General features: G+C 43.7%; 2 long non-coding RNA genes across 2 annotated transcripts; both read right to left on the reverse strand.

Annotated features, from left to right (window-relative positions):
- Window positions 1-419: 419 nt before the first annotated feature.
- Window positions 420-7,766, reverse strand: LOC121845330. Its single transcript, XR_006082519.1, has 3 exons — window positions 7,590-7,766; window positions 647-1,067; window positions 420-492 (listed from the first exon to the last, which is right to left on the reverse strand). It is a non-coding gene; the product is annotated as an uncharacterized LOC121845330 (long non-coding RNA).
- Window positions 7,767-22,572: 14,806 nt separating this feature from the next.
- On the reverse strand, window positions 22,573-24,610 carry LOC121845329. The gene is made up of 2 exons (XR_006082518.1): window positions 23,800-24,610; window positions 22,573-23,294 (listed from the first exon to the last, which is right to left on the reverse strand). It is a non-coding gene; the product is annotated as an uncharacterized LOC121845329 (long non-coding RNA).
- Window positions 24,611-25,733: the final 1,123 nt, after the last annotated feature.

Raw genomic sequence — 25,733 nt, forward strand, 5'->3', positions numbered from 1 at the left:
AGAGAGTGGTCCTTTAACTGATCTGGACGGCTGAAACTCTTTCCACAGACAGAGCAGGAGTGGGGTTTCTCTCCTGAGTGCATCAGGGAGTGTTCCTTCATGCGTGATTGTAAGCTAAAACCCTTCCCACACACAGAGCAGGAGTAAGGTTTCTCTTCTGTGTGTAACCACTGGTGCCTTTTCAAGGCTGAGGCAAAACCAAACCTCTTGTCACATTTGGAGCAGATGTAAGGTTTCTCTCCAGTGTGCACTATCTGGTGGTCTTGAAGATGTCTTTTTACACGGAACTGCTTTCCACACACAGAGCAAGGGAATGGCTTTTCTCCTGTGTGTATTCTCATATGTATTAGCAGTTTTGATAACTTTTTGCAGTCTTGTCCGCACACTGAACAGCAGTGAATTTTCTTAGCTGTGTGATTCCCTGGTGTTGTTCAGGTAGTCCTGATGTAGAGGGACTCCCTTCACTCTCAGAGCAGTGGTCATGTCTCTCTGCTGTGGGATAAGATGGGATGGATGAACTATGCGAAAATTTGGAACTGTAACAAAAAATATATTTTTGTCCTTTGAATAACTGAAAGTTATACAAAGATGTATAAAAAAATGTTTTGCAATTCAAGCCCTTACAGAATAAGTACCTTAAACTTACCAAAAGCAGGATCCTCGTCCTCCTCTTTCACTATGATAACCAATGGTGGTGTAAAACCACACTCTTCTACAGACACTTGACTCTCTCCTGTGTGTGTTATCTGGTGTTTGGTAAGATTTGACAATGAAGAGAAACTCCCCCACACACGGAACAACTGTACTGCTTCTCTCCTGTGTGCACCGTCTGGTGTTTTTTCAGGTTTCCTTTGTCACTGAATTGCTTCCCACAGACAGAGCAGGAGTAAGGTTTTCTCCTGTGTGAGTTCTCATGTGTATTTGTAGTTTTGATAACTTGTGACAGTTTTTTCCACACACTGAACAGCAGTGAATCTTCTTAGCTGTGTGATTCCCCTGGTGTTGTTCAGGTAGTCCTGTTGTAGAGGGACTCGCTTCACTCTCAGAGCAGTGGTCAGGTCTCTCTGCTGTGGTAACGACATAAATATGGATTAACTCAAATTAGTCAACTCCCTGACTAAGTCAAAATGTTTGTTCCTGACGAAACAGAAAATAAATATTGTAAATTTATAGGGTCCATACTTTTCTCGAAAATGCTACATGTTAGCTTTTCCCATGAGATAACCTGGCACAGTTAGCCCTAAGCTAACCACCAGAAGCATATTTTAAACCTCCAAATCAAGGCTGTTCCACTTAAAATCAAATAAAATGTTATTGGTCGTGTACACACAGTATTCTGCCATTATTATAGCAGGTGCAGCGAAATGCTCATGTTTCTAGCTCCAACAGTGCAGTGTTACCTAGCAAAATAAAACAAATACACACAAATCCCAACAAAATGTATCAGAACAGTCCGGAATATATATACACAATGTATAGACAGTATATGAATAGGAACGGTGTGTACAACAGTAGTTATATAGGACAAACATAGACTAGAATACAGTATATACATATGAGGTGGGTAAACCAGGATGTAAACATAATTAAAGTGACCAGTGTTCAATGTCTATGTCCATAGGGCAGCAGTCTAAGATGGTAGCCAGCTAGTAACAGTGACTATGTACATAGATAGGGCAGCAGGCTAAGGAGGTGGCCAGCTAGTAACAGTGACTATGTCCATAGGGCAGCAGTCTAAGGAGGTGGCCAGCTAGTAACAGTGACTATGTCCATAGGGCAGCAGTCTAAGGTGGTAGCCAGCTAGTAACAGTGACTATGTCCATAGGGCAGCAGTCTAAGGTGGTAGCCAGCTAGTAACAGTGACTATGTCCATAGGGCAGCAGTCTAAGGTGGTAGCCAGCTAGTAACAGTGACTATGTCCATAGGGCAGCAGTCTAAGGAGGTGTAGCCAGCTAGTAACAGTGACTATGTCCATAGGGCAGCAGTCTAAGGTGGTAGCCAGCTTGTAACAGTGACTATGTCCATAGGGCAGCAGTCTAAGGTGGTAGCCAGCTAGTAACAGTGACTATGTCCATAGGGCAGCAGTCTAAGGAGGTGGTAGCCGGCTAGTAACAGTGACTATGTCCATAGATAGGGCAGCAGTCTAAGGTGGTGTCAGCTTGTAACAGTGACTATGTCCATAGGGCAGCAGTCTAGGTGGTAGCCGGCTAGTAACAGTGACTATGTCCATAGGGCAGCAGTCTAAGGTGGTAGCCAGCTAGTAACAGTGACTATGTCCATAGGGCAGCAGTCTAAGGTGGTAGCCGGCTAGTAACAGTGACTATGTCCATAGGGCAGCAGTCTAAGGAGGTAGCCAGCTAGTAACAGTGACCATGTCCATAGGGCAGCAGTCTAAGGAGGTAGCCAGCTAGTAACAGTGACTGTGTCCATAGGGCAGCAGTCTAAGGAGGTTAGCCGGCTAGTAACAGTGACTATGTCCATAGGGCAGCAGTCTAAGGAGGTGTTCAGCTAGTAACAGTGACTATGTCCATAGGGCAGCAGTCTAAATCCAGCCCAGTCACGGACCAGGATGTCTTGCTCCCAGGCAGACTAAATCACTTTTTGCCCGCTTTGAGGACAATACAGTGCCACTGACTCGGCCTGCAACGAAAACATGCGGACTCTCCTTCACTGCAGCCGAGGTGAGTAAGACATTTAAACGTGTTAAACCTCGCAAGGCTGCAGGCCCAGACGGCATCCCCAGCCGCGCCCTCAGAGCATGGCAGACCAGCTGGCCGGTGTGTTTACGGACATATTCAATCAATCCCTATACCAGTCTGCTGTTCCCATGCTTCAAGAGGGCCACCATTGTTCCTGTTCCCAAGAAAGCTAAGGTAACTGAGCTAAACGATACCGCCCGTAGCACTCACATCCGTCATCATGAAGTGCTTTGAGAGACTAGTCAAGGACCATATCACCTCCACCCTACCAGACATGACCCCTCCAATTTGCTTACCGCCCAAATAGGTCCACCATGCAATCTCAACCACACTGCACACTGCCCTTAACCCATCTGGACAAGAGGAATACCTATGTGAGAATGCTGTTCATCGACTACAGCTCGGCATTCAACACCATAGTACCCTCCAAGCTCGTCATCAAGCTCGAGACCCTGGGTCTCGACCCCGCCCTGTGCAACTGGGTACTGGACTTCCTGACGGGCCGCCCCCAGGTGGTGAGGGTAGGCAACAACATCTCCACCCCGCTGATCCTCAACACTGGGGCCCCACAAGGGTGCGTTCTGAGCCCTCTCCTGTACTCCCTGTTCACCCCACGACTGCGTGGCCACGCACGCCTCCGACTCAATCATCAAGTTTGCGGTTGACACAACAGTGGTAGGCTTGATTACCAACAACGACGAGACGGCCTACAGGGAGGAGGTGAGGGCCCTCGGAGTGTGGTGTGAAAATAACCTCACACTCAACGTCAACAAAACTAAGGAGATGATTGTGGACTTCAGGAAACAGCAGAGGGAACACCCCCTATGCCACATCGATGGAACAGTAGTGGAGAGGGTAGCCAGTTAAGTTTCGGCATACACATCACAGACAAACTGATTGGTCCACTCACACAGACAGCATCGTGAAGAGGCGCAGCAGCGCCTCTTCAACCTCAGGAGGCTGAAGAAATTCTCTTGTCACCAAAAGCACTCACAAACTTCTACAGATGCACAATCGAGAGCATCCTGGCGGGCTGTATCACCGCCTGGTACGGCAACTGCTCCGCCCACAACAGTAAGGCTCTCCAGAGGGTAGTGAGGTCTGCACAACGCATCACCGGGGCAAACTACCTGCCCTCCAGGACACCTACACCACCCGATGTTACAGGAAGGCCAAAGATCATCAGGACATCAACCACCCGAGCCACTGCCTGTTCACCGCTATCATCCAGAAGGTGAGGTCAGTACAGGTGCATCAAAGCTGGGACCAGAGACTGAAAAAAGCTTCTATCTCAAGGCCATCAGACTGTTAAACAGCCACCACTAACATTGAGTGGCTGCTGCCAACACACTGACACTGACACTGACTCAACTCCAGCCACTTTAATAATGGGAATTGATGGGAAATTATGTAAATATATCACTTGCCACTTTAAACAATGCTACCTTATATAATGTTACATACCCTACATTGATTCATCTCATATGCATACAAATGATACTGTACTCTATATCATCATTGCGTCCTTATGAAATACATGTATCACTAGCCACTTTAACTATGCCACTTTGTTTACATACTCATCTCATATGTATATACTGTACTGATACCATCTACTGTATCTTGCCTATGCTGCTCTGTACCATCACTCATTCATATATCCTTATGTACATATTCTTTTCCCCTTACACTGTGTATAAGACAGTAGTTTTGGAATTGTTAGTTAGATTACTTGTTGGTTATTACTGCATTGTCGGAACTAGAAGCACAAGCATTTGCTACACTCGCATTAACATCTGCTAACCATGTGTATGTGACAAATAAAATTTGATTTGATTTGATTTCAGGTGGTAGCCGGCTAGTAACAGTGACTATGTCCATAGGGCAGCAGTCTAAGGAGGTAGCCGGCTAGTAACAGTGACTATGTCCATAGGGCAGCAGTCTAAGATGGTAGCCGGCTAGTAACAGTGACTATGTCCATAGATAGGGCAGCAGGCTAAGGTGGTAGCCAGCTAGTAACAGTGACTATGTCCATAGGGCAGCAGTCTAAGATGGTAGCCGGCTAGTAACAGTGACTATGTCCATAGATAGGGCAGCAGGCTAAGGTGGTAGCCGGCTAGTAACAGTGACTATGTCGATAGGGCAGCAGTCTATAGCAACGGCAGATTATGATAGATAGGGCAGCAGTCTAGATGGTAGCGGGTGTAACAGTGATGTGGCTATAACAACGGCAGATCCATTATGATCTTCTAGATGGTAGCAGGGGGAACAGGATGTGGCTCGGGTGGCTGAAGTCCATTCTGATCTTCTAGATGGTAGCGGGGTGAACAGGCTGTGGCTCGGGTGGCTGAAGTCCATTATGATCTTCTAGATGGTAGCAGGGTGAACAGGCTGTGGCTCGGGTGGCTAAAGTACATTATGATCTTTCTTGGCCTTCCTGTGACACCGGGGGCTGTAGATGTCCTGGAGGGCAGGCAGCGTGCTCCCAGTGATGCATTGGGCTGAAGGCACCACCCTCTGTGGTTGCGGACGGTGCATCTACCGTACCAGGCGGTGATACAGCCCGACGGGATGCTCTCAATGGTGCATCTGTAGAAGTTTGAGGGTCTCCGGGGGCCAAGTCAAATTTCCTGAGCCTCCTGGGGAGGTTGAAGAGGCGCTGTTATGCCTTCACCACACGGCCTGTGTGAATGGATCATTTCAGGTTGTCAGTGATGGGCCTTAAGCTTTTCACCACCTTCGTCTCTCTCTCTGCCATCTCCAGGATCAGCTCCTTCATTTTGCTGACGTTGACGGAGAGGTTATTATCCTGGCTCCACTCCACCCGGGCCCTCACCTCCGACCTGTAGGCCGTCTCGTTGTTTTTGGTAATCAAACAATCCCAACACAACAGGCGGCAGTTTCAAACAGCTCTTACACAAAAAGGGTATTATCATCATTTTTACATTTTCACAGTATGATTCCATCCTCAGCGTGGACATACAGGACCAGTCAAAAGTTTGGAAAACTACTCATTCAAGGGTTTTTCTTTATTTTTTACTCATTTCTATATTGTAGAAAAACAGTGAAATAACACACATGGAATCATGTAGTAACCAAAAAAAGTGTTAAACAAATCCAAATATATTTTCTATTTGAGATTCTTCAAAGTAGCCACCCTTTGCCTTGATGACAGCTTTGCACACTCTTGGCATTCTCTCAACCAGCTTCATGCATTTCAACAGGTGCGCCTTGTTAAAAGTGACTTTGTGGAATTTCTTTCCTTCTTAATGCGTTTGAGCCAATCAGTTGTGTTGTGACAAGGTTGGTTATTCAGAAGATAGCCCTATTTGGTAAAAACAAGTCCATATTATGGAAAGAAAAGCTCAAATAAGCAAAGAGAAATGACAATCCATCATTATTTTAAGACATGAAGGTTAGGCAATTCAGAAAATTTCAAGAAGTTTGAAAGTTTCTTCAAGTGCAGTAGCACAAACCATCAAGCGCTATGATGAAACTGGTTTTCATGAGGACCGTCAAAGGAAAGGAAGACCCAGAGTCACCTCTGTGGAAGAGGATACGTTGATTAGAGTCACCTCTGTGGAAGAGGATACGTTGATTAGAGTCACCTCTGTGGAAGAGGATACGTTGATTAGAGTCACCTCTGTGGAAGAGGATACGTTGATTAGAGTCACCTCTGTGGAAGAGGATACGTTGATTAGAGTCACCTCTGTGGAAAGAGGAGTCACCTCTGTGGAAGAGGATACGTTGATTAGAGTCACCTCTGTGGAAAGAGGACCTCTGTGGAAGAGGATACGTTGATTAGAGTCACCTCTGTGGAAGAGGATACGTTGATTAGAGTCACCTCTGTGGAAGAGGATACGTTCATTAGAGTCACCAGCCTCGGAATGCAGTCCAGATAAATGCCTCAGAGTTCAAGTAACAGACACAACTCAACATCAACTGTTCAGAGGAGACTGCATGAATCAGACCTTCATGGTCGAATTGCTGCAAAGAAACCACTACTATAGGACACCTATAAGAAGAAAAGGCTTGCTTTGGCCAAGAAACACGAGCAATGGACATTAGACAGGTGGAAATCAGTCCTTGATGAGTCTAAATTTGAGATTTTTGGTTCCAACCGCCGTGTCTTTGTGAGACGCAGAGTAGGTGAACGGATGATCTCCGCATGTGTGGTTCCCACTGTGAAGCATGGAGGAGGAGGTGTGGTGGTGCTTTGCTGGTGACACTGTCAGGGATTTATTTATAATATTCAAGGCACACCTAACCAGCATGGCTACCACAGCATTCTGCAGTGATATGCCATCCCATCTGGTTTGTGCTTAGAGGGACTATCATTTGTTTTTCAACAGGACAATGACCTAACACACCTCCAGGCTGTGTAAGGGCTATTTTACCAATTTTATAGAGGATTAGGGCTCAACATATGTGGGAACTCCTTCAAGACTGTTGGAAAAGCATTCCAGGTGAAGTTGGTTGAGAGCATGCCAAGAGTGTTCAAAGCTGTCATCAAGGCAAAGGGTGGCTACTTTGAAGAATCTCAAATATAAAATAATTGTTTTGTATCCTACATGATTCCATGTGTTATTTCATAGTTTTGATGTCTTCACTATTATTCTATAATGTAGAAAATAGTAAAAATAAAGAAAACCCCTTGAATGAGTAGGTGTGTCCAAACTTTAAATTGGTACTGTATATATAAAACACAATATGTAAAAAAATATATATATATATTGGCTGATGTGGAATTTGTTACAGGAAATAATCATGTTGTCAACTGGTCGTGTTAGCACAGGGCTACGTTTTCTCATGGTTAAAGCTAAAGCAAGAGGTCGCAAGTATGGACCCATTAAATATCAAAGCTGTAGTACAACAAACACTTTTACTCACCGAAAGCAGGATCCTCCTCCTCCTCTTTCACTTTGACATCCAGTACAACAGACTCCTCTACCGCTGCAGACACCTGCTGCTGTGATCCCTGTCCAGGAGCTTGGCTCAGGCTAGCCACAGATCCTTCTCCAGCATGGAGACAGGACTGATTTGCCGACGAGGATAATTTATTTCTGCAGAGAGCAGGGGTAAGGTTTCACTTTAGTGTGAACTCGCTGGTGTCTTTTGTGGAGTGGTGAAGCTGAGACACTCTTATCACACCGACAGCAGTGGTGTGGTTTCTCTCCGGTGTGCTGTTGCATGTGTATCTTGAAAGTCCACGATTGGCTGAATTCCTTCCCACATTCTGAGCAGCTGTATTGTGCGACACTAGTGTGGGATTGTTTGTGTCTTGCTAGAGAGCTACGGTGAACAAAGGTATTTTTACAGGAGGTACACCGGTAAGGTTTCTCTCTATCAGCATTGACAAAAACAACAATTTCCTCCTCCTCCTCTTTGACATTAATTGCCAGCTCCTGTTCCTCGTCTTCGATCTTGATATTCATAGTTTGACTGCCTGATGATGCCGTATCTGCAATTCCCAGTGTACACTGGTTGCTATGGTTACTGGCATGGCTGCATTGACGTTTGCGAAGATCTTCGGTCGAAGCGAAACCCCTCCCGCAATCAGAGCACTCGTAAGGTTTCTCTCCAGTGTGCACAGTCTGATGCTGCCTGAGCCTCGATGGTGACTCGTATCTCTTCCCACACTGTGAGCATTGGTAAGGTTTCGGTGTGGGTGCTCCTGTATGGCGTCGTACGTGTCTCGATAGAGTTCCCTTACAGCCAAAGCTCATCTCGCAGTAGGAGCACTGGTGAGGTCTCTCCCCTGTGTGCTTTCTCATGTGCATCTTCAGTTCATATGCAGAGAAACATTCCTTTCCACAATCGGAGCACGGGTGCTTCTTTGTCGCGTCTGGCTGTTTCTCTCCAGGGTGGGTCATCTGATGTCTTTCCAGGTGGGGCTTTAGTGTGAATTGCTTCCCGCACACAGAGCACTGGTAAGGCTTCTCTCCTGTATGTGTTCGGAAATGTCTCTTCAGTTTGGAGGGGTGAACAAAATCTTTCCCACATATTGGACAGACGGAAGACTCCTTAGCAAGGTTTGTGTGTGTTCTCAGGTGTCTGTTGAAATTAGATGGGTGAGCGATCTCTATTCCACATTCTGGGCAGCGCCAAAACTTCTTAGCTCTAGGATTCTCCTGGTGCTGTTCAGGTTCTGCTGGTGCCCCATCACTAGAGCTGGAGTTAGAACTCGCTCCTCGTTCGACTGGAAAATAAAGGGGGAGGGGGGTCATTCAACCTCAGAAAACACAAGAGGCTTTTAACACCCGCGTTCTGAAATCATTTCTATAGTTAGATAACAAGCGTTCCAGAAACATTTGTGTTCAAATGATGTGATTTGATCTCTGAGGAATACAGCTAATTGATTGCACCCAAATTGGCCATTCTAATTTAAGGGATTCATATGATCTTCATATATGTAATCAGTAATACATAAGTAATACATAATAAGTACCAGACGGATTTGGGGCAGAACGACAGATTTGTACCTTGTCAGCTCGGGATTTGAACTTACAACCTTCCGGTTACTAGTCCAACGCTCTAACCACTAGGCTACCCTGCCGAACCCTTTACGAAATAGTGACGATAAAAAAGCCATTGCTTAAAGAAAAAAATAAGCAAACACGTTTGGTGTTTGCCAAAAGACATGTGGAAGACGGTGCTCTGGTCAGATAAGACTAAAATTTAGATTTTTGGCCATCAAGGAAAACGCTGTTTGGCAAAAACCCAACACTTCTCATTACACCGAGAACACCATCCACAGTGAAGCATGGTGGTGACAGCATCATGCTGTGGGGATGTTTTTCTCATCGGCAGGGAAACTGGTCAGAATGGAAGGAATGATGGATGACGTTAAATACAAGGAAATTCGAGGGAAACCTGTTTCAGTCTTCCAGAGAGTCGAGACTGGGACGGAGGTTCACCTTCCAGCAGGACAATGACCCTAAGCATTCTGCTAAAGCAACACTCAAGTGGTTTAAGGGGAAACATGTAAATGTCTTGTAAGGGCCTAGTCAAAGCCCAGAACTCAATCCAATTGAGAATCTGTGGTATGACTTAAAAGATTGCTGTACACCAGCTGAACCCATCCAACTTGAAGGCGCTGGAGCAGTTTTGCCTTGAAGATTGGGCAAAACCCCAATGGCTAGATGTGCCAAGCTTATAGAGACATACCCCAAGAGACATGCAGCTGTAATTTCTGCAAAAGGTGGCTCGACAAAGTAATGACTTTTGGGGGGTTAATAGTAATGAACGCTCAAGTTCAGTTTTTTTGGTCTTATTTCTTGTTTGTTTCACAATATAACATATTTTGCATCTTCAAAGTTGTAGGCATGTTGTGTCAATCAAATGATACAACCCCCACAAAAAAATCTATTTTAATTCCAGGTTGTAAAAGCAACAAAATAGTAAAAATGCCAAGGGGGGTGAACACTTTCACAAGTCACTGAATGTCTGACGAGAACTGCGGCTTGGAGTATTGCTTCTTTGTAATGCACTCCTTGTGAATCTGGTGATTTTATTTTATTCCCTGTTCAGACAAAATTCGCCATTGAAGATGCTTGCTTTATTTGCCATTAATTATTGTGGAGGAACCAGGTTTTGCCCACTAGAGTCTGGTTAAAGCATCAGGCTGCTAAGAGATGAACAAACAATTGCTTTCATGGGAGGACTGGCTTGACTTGTGAGGATGACCACACAATTTATTTTCATTATGATAAAAAGTTATTGGTTTTCTACCCAAAGTTGCATGGAAAATGTTTTGATCCATTTAATAAACACAGGAGACCAGTAAAATTGATAAAATGATGTGGCACTAGCAGGAATAGTGGAATCTAGCGGGGGAAAAAACTGGTACTTGCACACAAATTTATGGTAAATAATGCAAGTTATTTAAAAGGCTAATTTCTCTGAACAGATTTTAAAAAACATCACCAGATTCACAGGGAATGCATTACATAGTATGGAGAAGCAATACTCCAAGCCGCAGCTTCGTACTACTTCTCAAACATAGAGAACTGATACTATACACTGGTTGTTAGGGTGAGATTGGCATTGGGGTGTGGGGTCGGTTGGTGCCTTTTGAGAATTGTATTGGATTTCTCATACACTACATGGCCAAAAGTATGTGGTCACTGCTCGGCAAACATCTCATTACATAATCATAGGCATTAATATGGCCTCACTTTGATATGGACTCACTTACACCAAACTTTATAGCTGGCACTATGCATTCGGACAGGTAGCGTTCTTCTGGCCTTTGCCAAACCCAGATTAGTCCGTCGGACTGCCAGATGGTGAAGCCTGATTCATCATTCCAGAAAACATGTTTCCGATGCTCCAGATTCCAATGGCGGGGAGCTTTCCACCACTCCAGCCGAAGCTTGACATTGCGCATGGTGATCTTAGGCTTGTGTGTGACTGCTCAGCCATGGAAACCCATTTCATGAAGCTCTCGGCGAAGAGTTCTTGTGCTGACGTTGCTTCCAGAAGCAGTTTGGAACTCGGTAGTGAGTGTTGCAACTGAGGACATATGATTTGTACACGCTACAGCACTCTGCGGTCCTGTTCTGTGAGCTTGTGTGGCCTACCACCATGCGGCTGAGCCGTTGTTGCTCCTGGACGTCTCCACTTCACAATAACAGCACTTACAATTGACCGGGGCAGTTGAGCTCTTCAGTCCAATGATGATGCCACGTTGAAAGTCAGCAAGCTCTTCAGTAAGGCCATTCTACTACCAATGTTTGTTTATGGAGATTGCATGGCTGTGATTGATTTTATTTTATAAATGTTTTCAATTGAATTTGACATGTTTTATTTATTTTTTTACCCCCTTTTCGTGATATCTAATTGGTTGTTCCATTCTTGTCCCAACGCTGCAACTCTCGTACGGACTCGGAGAGGCGAAGTTCGAGAGCTTTTGTCCACGTAGTGTATCTTACTCAATGGAAGGACTAAGTTTGATCCAGATCAGATGTGGGTATTTATTGACTATTATGTCAATCCTACAAATAAAAAGGGCCCATTTGGATTCAGTCAATGAGCTTCATTTCTCAGAGATTAAATGTAATTTCAACAAAATAATAATGTTGCAGGAAAGCGAATCTTATCTGTTACCAACTACAGACACAATTTCATAAGAATCATTGTGATAGTGGTTGTCATGGCTACCTGAAATGACATGGAATGATTCAAGGGGTAAACAAAACGTATGACTATTTTATAGCTATTATCGGTCATTGTCCTGTGTTTTTATTACATTAACAATTAACCTTTTATTGAATTAAACGGATAGTTAATCTACAGATAGTGTGACTATCTGTTGATAAGCAACTGCTTGCCAATGTTACGTTGGGGTCATGTCTAGAATAAGGGCAAGGGCAAGGTTATGTTTAGAATAAGGGCAATGTTTAGAATAAAGCAAGGTTATGTTTAGAATAAAGAGGTTATGTTTAAGGGCAAGGTTATGTTTAGAATAAAGGGCAAGGTTATGTTTAGAATAAAGGGGCAAGGTTATGTTTAGAATAAGGGCAAGGTTATGTTTAGAATAAAGGGCAAGGTTATGTTTAGAATAAGGGCAAGGTTATGTTTAGAATAAGGGCAAGGTTATGTTTAGAATAAGGGCAAGGTTATGTTTAGAATAAGGGCAAGGTTATGTTTAGAATAAGGGCAAGGTTATGTTTAGAATAAGGGCAAGGTTATGTTTAGAATAAGGGCAAGGTTATGTTTAGAATAAGGTTATGTTTAGAATAAGGTTATGTTTAGGTTATGTTTAGAATAAGGGCAAGGTTATGTTTAGAATTAGGTTATGTTTAGAATATGTTTAGAGTAAGGGTAGGGTTATGTTTAGAGTTAAGGTTATGTTTAGAAGGGTTAAGGGTAAGGTTAGGGTTATGTTTAGAATAAGGGTAAGGTTATGTTTAGAATAAAGGTAAGGTTAGGGTTATGTTCAGAGTAAGGGTAAGGTTAGGGTTATGTTCAGAGTAAGGGTAAGATTAGGGCTAGTAGATAGCTAGTTGACATGCTACTCATGTCTTTACAGGATCTACAGGTGGACTATCCAAATAAAGTGTTACCAATTAAACTGCTATACATAGAATGGAACTGTATAATCTCTGAGATGTAATTAATGAAGCATGTTTATTTACCAGTATCATCCACATCCCAGTCTTCCTCCTCCTTGACTACAATGTTAAATCTGGGTATTTCACTGCAGGTGTCAATGTCTCTATGGTTAGAGTCAGGAACCAGTGACTCTGGAGGGTTGGGTTCAGTGGAGCAGGAGAGAGGGGGGTTGGATGGATCGGCAGAATCCTAAAATAAAGAATAAGATTGAATTAGTTTATATATACCCATCAGAACCCAAAATATAAACTTGTTTTACTCCGATGGCTGTAAACAAAGTAAATATAAACAAACACTATATAACCTCAAAACATGGTTAAAACTATTATTGTCACATCATGAATGGTCAGTCCTTGCATCAATAGCCCTGTTTATGAATTTGAGAGTGGTTACATTTCTTCAGGCCACCTCTCAGCTTTTTATTAGCTTCTAAGAGGGGAGGCAAGACCCTTTGTGATCGTTTCAACTACTAATTGAAGCTTTAATACAGAGCTAAATGAATGATCTAACTAGCTAATACTTTAGGCATATAGCCATCCCGACTGGTTTAGCATTAGTTATAGTCATTCTCACCTCATCCATCGTGATTTCTTCAGAAATAGTTTCCTATGAAAGAGTTGGGTCACTGAATTAAACTAAAGCAGATTCTTCTCAAATCCCCGACAGTTCACCACGAGGTCACATTATCTAGCGGATTACTTCCCATACAACTCAGATAGCTAACTAGCTAGGCCAACAGTAGCTAGATAATTTACTTTCCTAGACCAGATAGCAAAACTATATGAAATGGTCGTTGAAAATATCGCTAGCTCCACGTATATAGTCCGAGTTGGGCAAAATCCAAGTCTAATTTAAACGACATCAAATGATATCAGACACATTTCAGACACTACTAAACTAAGCTAACTAGCTATCAACATAAGCATCTTCTTTCTTCCAGGCCAGCTTCCGGGTTAGATTCTTCTGTCAATCCGCATTACCGCAAAACAGCAGAAGGCTCTACGGGACACAAGATTGTTACTAACGTTACAGTTTGAAAATATTGAAATGTTTTACCGGTACAATTAATAATATATGCATGGTTAGCTACCAGCTAGCTACATTAGTGTCTTCCTGCTTCCGGCCTAACTTCCGGTCCGTCCTCGACTCTGCTGCCGACCCATTCTGCGGTACCGCCACCACCAGTTTACCGTCTTCTATGTGTCACGGCGGTCTGCAAACAAACGTTTATTTGCATGCCGCCATCTACTGTGCTGGAATTTACGATCAATCATGATCTTCCAAATTCTGTGCTACCATGAAAATAATATAACAACCAAATACCAACTTCTACCACCCAGTGGCGGTTCTAGACCATTTCAACTGGGGGGGCCAAGCTGGGGCCAGTTGTACTGTTAGAGGGGCCAGTTACATTAGACGTTATTGTTGTCATTTCGTTTTCTTCACTGCATTGCAGGCATTAGCAGGCAAAATACCATGTTCGACGTTGCCACTGTCTAATAATGGATGTATAAAAAAAAAACGATAGCCAAAATTTGTTATGTCAAAATGATTTCATACTCCACACTTAGGGGGCCACAAGCGGGTCCAAAATTGTTGTCACAGGTGCACTGTCCCCCTGTCCCCCGCCCCCAGCACCGCTAATGCTAACACCCCCAAAAAAAAAAAACACTCCCCAACCCACCTACCCTATTAAACTGTATCTACAGTGCACTGGGAAAGTATTCAGACCCCTTGACTTTTTCACATTTTGTTACGTTACAGCCTTATTCTAAAATGCATTCAATCATTTTTTTTACTCATCAATCTACACACACACACACACACACACACACAATACCCCATAATGTTGAAGCACAAAAAAACAGATTTTTGGGAAATGTATAAAAAAAAAACTGAAATATTACATTTACTAAAGTATTCAGAGCCTCAGTACTTTGTTGAAGCACTTTTGGCAGCGATTACAGCCTCAAGTCTTCTTGGGTATGACGCAACAAGCTTGGCACACCTGTATTTGGGAGCTTCTCCCATTCCTCTCTGGAAATCCTCTCAAGTTCTGTCAGGTTGGATGGAGAGCATCGCTGCACAGCTATTTTCAGGTCTCTCCAGAGCCACTCAAGGACATTGACTTGTCCCGAAGCCATTCCTATGTTGTCTTGGCTGTGTGCTTAGGGTCGTTGTCCTGTTGGAAGGTGAACCTTCACCCCAGTCTGAGGTCCTGAGCGTTCTGGAGCAGGTTTTCATCAAGGATCTCTCTGTATTATGCTCCGTTCAATCTTGGTTTCATCAGACCAGAGAATCTTGTTTTTAGTTTTTAGTAGCCTTATGGAAAACTCCAAGCGGGCTGTCATGTGTATTTTACTGAGGAGTGGCTTCCGTCTGGCCACTCTACTATAAAGGCCTGTTAGGTTCTCCCATCTCCACAGAGGAACTCTAGTACTCTATCAGAGTGACCATCGGGTTCTTGGTCAACTCCTGATTGCTCAGTTTTGCCAGGCAACCAGCACTAGAAAGAGTCTTGGTGGTTCCAAACTTCTGTTTAAGAATGATGGAAGTAACTGGTCTTGGGGACCTTCAATGCTGTAGAATTTATTTGGTACCCTTCCCCAGATCTGTGCCTCGACACAATCCTGTCTCTGAGCTCTACAGACAATTTCTTCAACCTCATGGCTTGGTTTTTGCTCCGACATGCACTGTCAACTGTGGGACCTTATATAGACAGGAGTGTGCCTTTCCAAATCATGTCCAATCAATTGACTTTACAACAGGTGGACTCCAATCATGTTGTAGAACCATCTCAAGGATGAGCAATGGAAACAGGATGCATCTGAGCTCAATTGCGAGTCTCTTAGCAAGGATTCTGAATACTTGTATAAACAAGATATTTCTGTTTTATTTTTATTTGCAAAAATGTCTAAAAACATGTTTTTGCTTCGTCATTGTGGGGTATTGTGTGTAGATTGATGAGGAAGATTTTTTATTTAATCCATGTAAACGCTCCGGGTGTCGTGGGTGTGGAATCAGACGCAGGAATCAGAGAGTTCAATACTGTGCTATTTAATGCACTCACGAAACACTGGGTGGTCAAAAACAAATGCCCTAAACACTGTGGACGAAAACAGTACAGCAGAATACACGACCAGGAACAAACACGTTCGTCTACTTCATACACGAAGGTTACAATAATTAATCCCGCACAAAGAAACAGGCGGGCCGGCTGTCTAATAAAGCCCAAATAATTATTAACTAACAGGTGCTAACAATAAACATACTACAAGGAGGGGGCAGAAAGAAAATCAGTGGCCGGCGACGACGACCGCCGAGCGTCACTCGAACGGGAAGGGGAGCCACCCTCCGTCGGACTCGTGACAATCCATTTTAGATAAGACTGTAATTTAACAAAATGTGGAAAAGGTCAAGGGGTCTGAATGCTTTCCGAAGGCACTGTATATCATACTGAAACACTCCTTAGTATTGTTCAGCAGATCAACAACCATTTCAAATGTAACATCTGTTACCCCCAATATCTCTTTTGCCGTCTCCACAGTAACCTTCAATCTGGCATTTCTTCTTTCCACAACCTCGAATATAATATGTAAATATAAATACCATGTGAACTTTCATGTGCCTTAATAACAAACTCGTATATAATATGTAAATATAAATAAAATGTGAAATCACAAAACTGTTTAGACGCAGAGAAAATACAGCACCTTGCCAAGCCGTGATTGGTGGTGATATTCGTCGTAGCACTTCATCCCAACAATCTGTCAAAAAGGGAAACGCTAGCAGGTGGATTAAATTGGGGGAAGTGGATGCTGAGTTCGAAGTTCGAAATTGGTGAAGATTAATGTCCTGAATGGACAACAGTAGTGTCGGAAAAAAAACTGGAACAACAATGAAATTGTTTAAAATTGAAGTGGAGGTAAATGTCTATGAATGATGACGTTTCGCTTCTTGGGTGCATTTGTTGAGTGAGGATGCATATGTAGGAAACCTGTTTGAGGAGTTGAAAATAGTGAAGTACGCACTGGGAAAAGTGGAGTCTGTCAGAGTGACCAGGAGTGGTCTTTTTTGATCGTTGTATTTGTGAAGAACAGAGGAAGTTTGCAGTGGGCTTCAAGAGAATCCGGACAACAGAAGTATCGTGCTTTGAACTTGGGAGTAGAACTCCTCCCGTCAGAGGAGTCATCTGAAGAGGGACAACAGGAGTAGAACCCCCCGTCAGAGGAGTCATCTGTGAAGACGGATGTTCAGGTTGAATACACAAAGACAAATCCTGGTGTGGTTGGTTCCCGGCGTCTGACCCGCTGGGTGAATGGAGAAACAGAAGTCTGTCGGTCCTGTTGTTTTACGATGAAGAGCATCTACCTACACATGTGAAGCACTGAGTTATGTCAGATTCACTGGAAGCTTTCATTCCCAAACCACTGCTGCATTCATTCCCAAACCACTGCAGAGGAAGTGCTTTCATTCCCAAACCACTGCAGAGGAAGTGCTTTCATTCCCAAACCACTGCAGAGGAAGTGCTTTCATTCCCAAACCACTGCAGAGGAAGTGCTTTCATTCCCAAACCCTGCAAACCAAACTGCAGAGGAAGTGCTTTCATTCCCAAACCACTGCAGAGGAAGTGCTTTCATTCCCAAACCACTGCAGACTGGAAGTGCTTTCATTCTGCAGGGGTCATTCCCAAACCACTGCAGAGGAAGTGCTTTCATTCCCAAACCACTGCAGGGAAGAGCTTTCATTCCCAAACCACTCATTCCCAAACCACTGCAGAGGAAGTGCTTTCATTCCCAAACCACTGCTGTCATTCCCAAACCACTGCAGTCATTCCCAAACCACTGGGAAGTGCTTTCATTCCCAAACCACTGCAGAGGAAGTGCTTTCATTCCCAAACCACTGCAGAGGAAGTGCTTTCATTCCCAAACCACTGCAGAGGAAGTGCTTTCATTCCCAAACCACTGCAGAGGAAGCTTTCATTCCCAAACCACTTTCATTCCCAAACCACTGCAGAGGAAGTGCTTTCATTCCCAAACCACTGCAGAGGAAGTGCTTTCATTCCCAAACCACTGCAGCTTTCATTCCCAAACCAGCAGAAGTGCTTTCATTCCCAAACCACTGCAGAGGAAGTGCTTTCATTCCCAAACCACTGCAGAGGAAGTGCTGTAAAGGATCACGGTTCAAGTGTGTGCAGACTGACGGAGTATAATGAAGAACGGTGTGTAGAAGGACGACAGTGTGGTAATTGTGGTGGGGAATCACGATGCTGAGTTCCTGGAGTGTCCTGTAAGGGTGAAGGAGATTAAGGTGTCAAAATATAGAGCGGCCAATCGAATCTCCTATGCTGAGGCAAATTAAAATAATTGATTAAACAAGTGATGCTTGTGAAGGTGTGGTGGTGGACTCACCACAGCCTGTAGTAAATGTTTACTACCAGTCAAAAGATACCGGTGTGTTAAAAAGGTGGATTTTGTGGCGTTCATTTCCACAGTTATAAACTGTACGGCTCAAATCTCAAAAGAAACTGGACATTAATTGTGGTGTTCATTGCCACAGTTATAAACTGTACGGCTCAAATCTCTAAGAAACTGGACATTATTGTGGTGTTCATTTCCACAGTTATAAACTGTTGACGGCTCAAATCTCAAAAGAAACTGACATTTTGTGGTGTTCATTTCCACAGTTATAAACTGTACGGCTCAAATCTAAAAACTTGACATTATTGTGGTGTTCATTTCCACAGTTATAAACTGTACGGCTCAAATCTATAAGAAACTGGACATTATTGTGGTGTTCATTTCCACAGTTATAAACTGTACGGCTCAAATCTATAAGAAACTGGACATTATTGTGGTGTTCATTTCCACAGTTATAAACTGTACGGCTCAAATCTCAAAGAAACTGTTGATTTTGTGGCGTTCATTTCCACAGTTATAAACTGCACGGCTCAAATCTATAAGAAACTGGACATTATTGTGGTGTTCATTTCCACAGTTATAAACTGTACGGCTCAAATCTCAAAGAAACTGGACATTAAAAAACTTGTGGTGTTCATTTCCATCAGTTATAAACTGACTTATGACACGGGCCCTCCCAAATCCCTTGGGCCTGGACATTACCTGCTGTTTGACACGGCCCGCCCTCCCAGGATTTGGGCCTGATCAGTTATGACACGGCCCGCCCTCCCAGGATCCCTTGGGCCTGATCTTACCTGCTGTTTGACACGGCCCGCCCTGGACTGATTACCTGCTGTTTGACACGGCCCGCCTCCCAGGATCCCTTGGGCCTGATCTTATGCTGTTTGACACGGCCCGCCCTCCCAGGATCCCTGGGCCTGATCTTACCTGCTGTTTGACACTGGACATCCCAGGATCCCTTGGGCCTGATCTTACCTGCTGTTTGACACGGCCCGCCCTCCCAGGATCCCTTGGGCCTGATCTTACCTGCTTTTGACACGGCCCGCCCTCCCAAGATCCCTTGGGCCCGATCTTACCTGCTGTTTGACACGGCCCGCCCTCCCAGGATCCCTTGGGCCTGATCTTACCTGCTGTTTGACACGGCCCGCCCTCCCAGGATCCCTTGGGCCCGATCTTACCTGCTGTTTGACACGGCCCGCCCTCCCAGGATCCCTTGGGCCCGATCTTATCTGCTGTTTGACACGGCCCGCCCTCCCAGGATCCCTTGGGCCCGATCTTACCTGCTGTTTGACACGGCCCGCCCTCCCAGGATCCCTTGGGCCCGATCTTACCTGCTGTTTGACACGGCCCGCCCTCCCAGGATCCCTTGGGCCCGATCTTACCTGCTGTTTGACACGGCCCGCCCTCCCAGGATCCCTTGGGCCCGATCTTACCTGCTGTTTACACGGCCCGCCCTCCCAGGATCCCTTGGGCCCGATCTTACCTGCTGTTTGACACGGCCCGCCCTCCCAGGATCCCTTGGGCCCGATCTTACCTGCTGTTTGACACGGCCCGCCCTCCCAGGATCCCTTGGGCCCGATCTTACCTGCTGTTTGACACGGCCCGCCCTCCCAGGTCCCTTGATCTTACCTGCTGTTTGACACGGCCCGCCCCCTTGGGCCCGATCTTACCTGCTGTTTGACACGGCCCGCCCTCCCAGGATCCCTTGGGCCCGATCTTACCTGCTGTTTGACACGGCCCGCCCTCCCAGGATCCCTTGGGCCTGATCTTACCTGCTGTTTGACACGGCCCGCCCCTCCCAGGATCCCTTGGGCCTGATCTTACCTGCTGTTTGACACGGCCCGCCCTCCCAGGATCCCTTGGGCCTGATCTTACCTGCTGTTTGACACGGCCCGCCCTCCCAGGATCCCTTGGGCCTGATCTTACCTGCTGTTTGACACGGCCCGCCCTCCCAGGATCCCTTGGGCCTGATCTTACCTGCTGTTTGATTCAGTTGTTCTGGGGGGAATCCTGTTTCCATCCCGCACAGTAGGCGGAGGGATGCACATTATAATGTGAAATTAAGCAATTAGGCCCGAGGTGTGATATATGGCCAATATACCACGGTTAAGGGCTGTTCTTAAGCACGACGCAACGCGGAGTGCCTGGACACAGCCCTTAGCTGTGGCATATTGGCCATATATCACAAACCCCCGAGGTGCCTTATTTCGATTATAAACTGGTTACCAACGTAATTAGAGCAGTAAAACTAAATGGTTTGTCATACCAGTGGTATACGGTCTGATATACCATGGCTTTGAGCCAATCAGAATTCGGTGCTCAGTAGTGGATGTTTCCTTTTTTATTTTACTGAGTGTTAGATGGGATAGGGTATTTGTATATTTTTTTCCAAGCAAAGTATAAGGGAGTTATACTCCAGTCCAGTAGGTGGCGGTAATGCAGCATTTACTGGATGCCAACCGCCGTCAAACCTCATCGAAGAAGAAGCAGCCATGATTGGTTGAGATATTAATGGGGTTTGGACATTCACGAGAAAGACTCCATTCTTTCGCTCAAGGCTCCTCTGTCAAATGGCACCTCCTGCTCTCTGTTACCGTGGAGATTTGAAAGATCCATTGGATATATAAACATGTTCATCATGGACAACATGCCACGTGTAGCTACAGGTCTCAATGATAATGAGCTAAACAGGTCTCAGGTCTCAATGATAATGATTGGATATATAAACATGCCACGTGTAGCTACAGGTCTCAATGATAATGATTGGATATATAAACATGCCACGTGTAGCTACAGGTCTCAATGATAATGATTGGATATATAAACATGTCTCAATGACAATGATTGGATATATAAACATGCCACGTGTAGCTACAGGTCTCAATGATAATGATTGGATATATAAACATGCCACGTGTAGCTACAGGTCTCAATGATAATGATTGGATATATAAACATGCCACGTGTAGCTACAGGTCTCAATGATAATGATTGGATATATAAACATGCCACGTGTAGCTACAGGTCTCAATGATAATGATTGGATATATAAACATGCCACGTGTAGCTACAGGTCTCAATGATAATGATTGGATATATAAACATGCCACGTGTAGCTACAGGTCTCAATGATAATGATTGATATATAAACATGCCACGTGTAGCTACAGGTCTCAATGATAATGATTGGATATATAAACATGCCACGTGTAGCTACAGGTCTCAATGATAATGATTGGATATATAAACATGCCATGTAGCTACAGGTCTCAATGATTGAATGTCTCAATGATAATGATTGGATATATAAACATGCCACGTGTAGCTACAGGTCTCAATGATAATGATTGGATATATAAACAACGTGTAGCTACAGGTCTCAATGATAATGATGGTGAACATATCAACCTCGTTAAGGGGAAACACCATCGTTTAGATGAATGCCAGACACTATAACTGTAAAAAAAACATTAAATATGAACTATAAACGGTGACAAACTTTTAGGGTCTGAATGAACCTGTCACAGAGAGTGGAGCTGATGGCCGACGAGCTTCAATAAGGTTTCTACTGACTCCTTGTGGATTTGTGTAACTGGATAAGAACCGCATTCTCCTTCAATAAAAATAATGAATGTCGACATGAGTTTTAACTTTTGAAGCCAAAACACACACACACATTATTACATTCACAAATGATTGTTCTTTTATAATTAACACTTAGCTCTTAAGTATAGGTAACTACAAGAAAACGAGCTGCGATGAGGCAGGCCTATTCGTTCAGCAATTCCGAAATGGACAGCGACGGAAATTCAGATGATGTTTAGGCCTCACAGAGAAAGACAGAAACCCAGACTCAACGGTTAGCCTACTATTTTAAGTATTTTATTAGGCTAAAAAGGAATGAATCATCTTCACTGTGGGTTATGAAAAGAGAACAGAATGAATCATCTTCACTCTGGGTTATGAAAAGAGAACAGAATGAATCATCTTCACTCTGGGCTATGAAAAGAGAACAGAATGAATCATCTTCACTCTGGGCTATGAAAAGAGAACAGAATGAATCATCTTCACTCTGGGTTATGAAAAGAGAACAGAATGAATCATCTTCACTCTGGGCTATGAAAAGAGAACAGAATGAATCATCTTCACTGTGGGTTACGAAAAGAGAACAGAATGAATCATCTTCACTATAGGTTACGAAAAGAGAACAGAATGAATCTCTTCACTCTGGGCTATGAAAAGAGAACAGAATGAATCATCTTCACTCTGGGTTATGAAAAGAGAACAGAATTAATCATCTTCACTATAGGTTACGAAAAGAGTACAGGACGATACAATCACGAAGATTCACTTTTATAGACAGACAGACGCACTGAAAAAGCATTGGGAAAACAACCCCAATTGGGTCTATTAACAGAACTTTTTGATGAACAAAAATATTTGAATGGGAAGAGACTGTCACTGGCAAACATGGTTATGAGGAAGGGATACTATAATATAATGTGTTGTTGGGTCTCTATCTCACCACCCTCATGGAGAAAATCACCAGAGATATAATTATAACACACAAAGTAAAGAAATAAACAATTAAATGCATCATTCTTACTTTACCTAAAATGATTAATAAGCTACTAATGAGATAGACCTATATAAGCAATATAACAACGCAGATGTACAAACTATGGTAAAAAGCTCTGGCCACATTCAGCACAGCTGTAAGGTTTCTCTCCTGTATGAACTCTCATTGTGCATTTTAAAGGTCTGATGATCTTGCTTAAAGTCTTCCCACAGACAGAACATGGGTAAGGTTTCTCCCCATGTGTCTCCTTTGTGTGTCCACAGGTGTTGTTTCACGAGGTCTGCTCGTCTAAAACTCTTTCCACATACAGGACAGCTGTACGATTTCTCTCCTGTGTGCACTGTCATTTTGTCTTTTTCAGATCAAATAACCGTTGCCAGTCTGTCCCACACACAGAGCAACTGTATCTCTGAGCTTTGAGATTCCCCTAGGTTTCTTTAGGTTCTCCTGATGTAGAGGTTCTCCCCTCCGAACTCTCGTCTGTGTAAATGAGACAAACATAGATTAGAAGGTTCACTGCAATGATGTGATTTCCTGTCTTTCATACACATTTACACACAAAATACAGTTTATTTTAAATTATGATAATACCCTTTTAGCGTAAGTGCTGTTTGAATTTTGAAATTTCAATCTGTTTTGGTGGGATGGAGTTTTGGCCTGCCTGGTGACATCACCAGGCGGTAAAGTAATTAACAGACCAATAAGAAAGAGAGTTCCAAACCTCTCTGCTAATAACAGCTCATTTTCATTTTTTCCCCTCCCTACTCAGACAACTCCCAGACAGTCCTAGCAAAATTCTTGCTTGAGATGTTGCTTGTTTATCATTGACCATTTTAATTGAAAACAATCACAGCAAGGTACTTCATTTTTACCCAGAAATTATTTCACAAAAAATGGCTGCATTGGATTTTTAAATAAAAGAGCGATGTTCATTCAAAGTCAATATTGTATTCATGTAATTCATGGCTGTTCTGCTTCCACTTACCGAGACGATGAAGATCCCAACCAACCTCTTCTCCATCTGAATTAATCAGACCACCAACTTCCTCATCTTCTCCCTCCCGCTCTCCTTCAATTGTAACAGGGTTTTGAAACTCAACAGGTGGTAAACCAGCATGAGTTTTCTGATGTCTCTGAAGTTTTTGAGAACTAATGAAGCTCTGGCCACATTTAGGACAGCTGTAAGGTTTCTCTCCTGTATGATATCTGTGGTGGACTTTAAGGCCTGCTAATCTTACAAAACTCTTATTGCAGACAGGGCAAGGGTGTCGTTTCTCTCCAGTGTGCACTGACTGGTGGTCTTCAAGATACCCCTTCTCACTGAAACACTTCCCACACACAGAACAGTAGTGAGGTTTCCCTGCGTGTTGCAGAGAGTGGTCCTTTAGCTGATCTGGACGGCTGAAACCCTTCCCACACACAGAACAGCAGTGGGGTTTCCCTGCGTGTTGCAGAGAGTGGTCCTTTAACTGATCTGGACGGCCAAAACCCTTCCCACACACAGAGCAGGAGTAAGGTTTCTCTTCCGCGTGTAACCACTGGTGCCTTTTCAAGGCTGAGGCGAAACCAAACCTCTTGTCACATTTGGAGCAGACGTAAGGTTTCTCTCCAGTGTGCACTTTCTGGTGGTCTTGAAGATGTCTTTTTACACGGAACTGCTTTCCACACACAGAGCAAGGGTATGGCTTTTCTCCTGTGTGTATTCTCATATGTATTAGCAGTGATGATAGCTTTTGGCAATCTCTTCCGCACACTGAACAGCAGTGAGAGCTCTTTGCTGTGTGATTCTCCTGTTTTTTTAGGTTCTCCTGATGTAGAGTGACTCACTTCACTGTCAGTGCAGTGGTTATGTCTCTCTGCTGTGGGATAAGATGGGATGCATAAACTACGTGAAAATGTGGAATTGTCACCATAGTTTTTTTCCCGTTGAATAACTGAAAGTAATATAAATAATTATTAATAAAACATTTTTGCAATTCAAGCCCTTACAGAATGAGTACCTTTAACTTACCAAAAGCAGGATCCTCATCCTCCTCTTTCACTTTGATAACCAGTGCTGGTGTAAAACCACACTCTTCTACAGACACTTGACTCTCTCCTGTGTGTGTTCTCTGGTGATTGGTAAGAATTGACGATGAAGAGAAACTCTCACCGCACACGGAGCAACTGTACAGCTTCTCTCCTGTGTGCAACGTCTGGTGTTTTTTCAGGTTTCCTTTCTCACTGAATTGCTTCCCGCAGACAGAGCAGGAGTAAGGTTTTTCTCCTGTGTGAGTTCTCATATGTATTTGTAGTTTTGATAACTTGTGACAGTTTTTCCACACACTGAACAGCAGTGAATCTTCTTAACTGTGTGATTCCCTGGTGTTGTTCAGGTAGTCCTGATGTAGAGGGACTCCTTCACTCTCAGAACAGTGGTCAGGTCTCTCTTCTGTGGTAACAACATAAATATGGATTAACTCAAATTAGTCAACTCCCTGACTAAGTCAAAATGTTTGTTCCTGACGAAACAGAAAATAAATATTGTAAAATTATAGGGTCCATACTTTTCTCGAAAATGCTACATGTTAGCTTTTTCCTTGAGATAACCTGGCACAGTTAGCACTAAGCTAACCACCAGAGGGATATTTTGAACCTCCAAATCAAGGTTGCTCCACTTAAAATCAAATGTTACTGGTCGTGTACACACAGTATTCTGCCGTTGTTATAGCAGGCGAAGCTAAATGCTTATGTTTCTAGCTCCAACAGTGCAGTGTTACTGAACAATATAAAAGAATATAAAACAATACATACAAATGTATCAGTGTTACCGAACAATACATTTTGGTGGGATTTTATGTATGTATCAGAACAGTCCGGAATATATTTTTATTTTAATTGATTTTTTTACCTTTATTTAACCAGGAACAAATTCTTATT

The sequence above is a fragment of the Oncorhynchus tshawytscha genome, unplaced genomic scaffold, assembly GCF_018296145.1.
Source record: "Oncorhynchus tshawytscha isolate Ot180627B unplaced genomic scaffold, Otsh_v2.0 Un_contig_3519_pilon_pilon, whole genome shotgun sequence".
In the NCBI taxonomy this organism is placed as follows: Eukaryota; Metazoa; Chordata; class Actinopteri; order Salmoniformes; family Salmonidae; genus Oncorhynchus; species Oncorhynchus tshawytscha.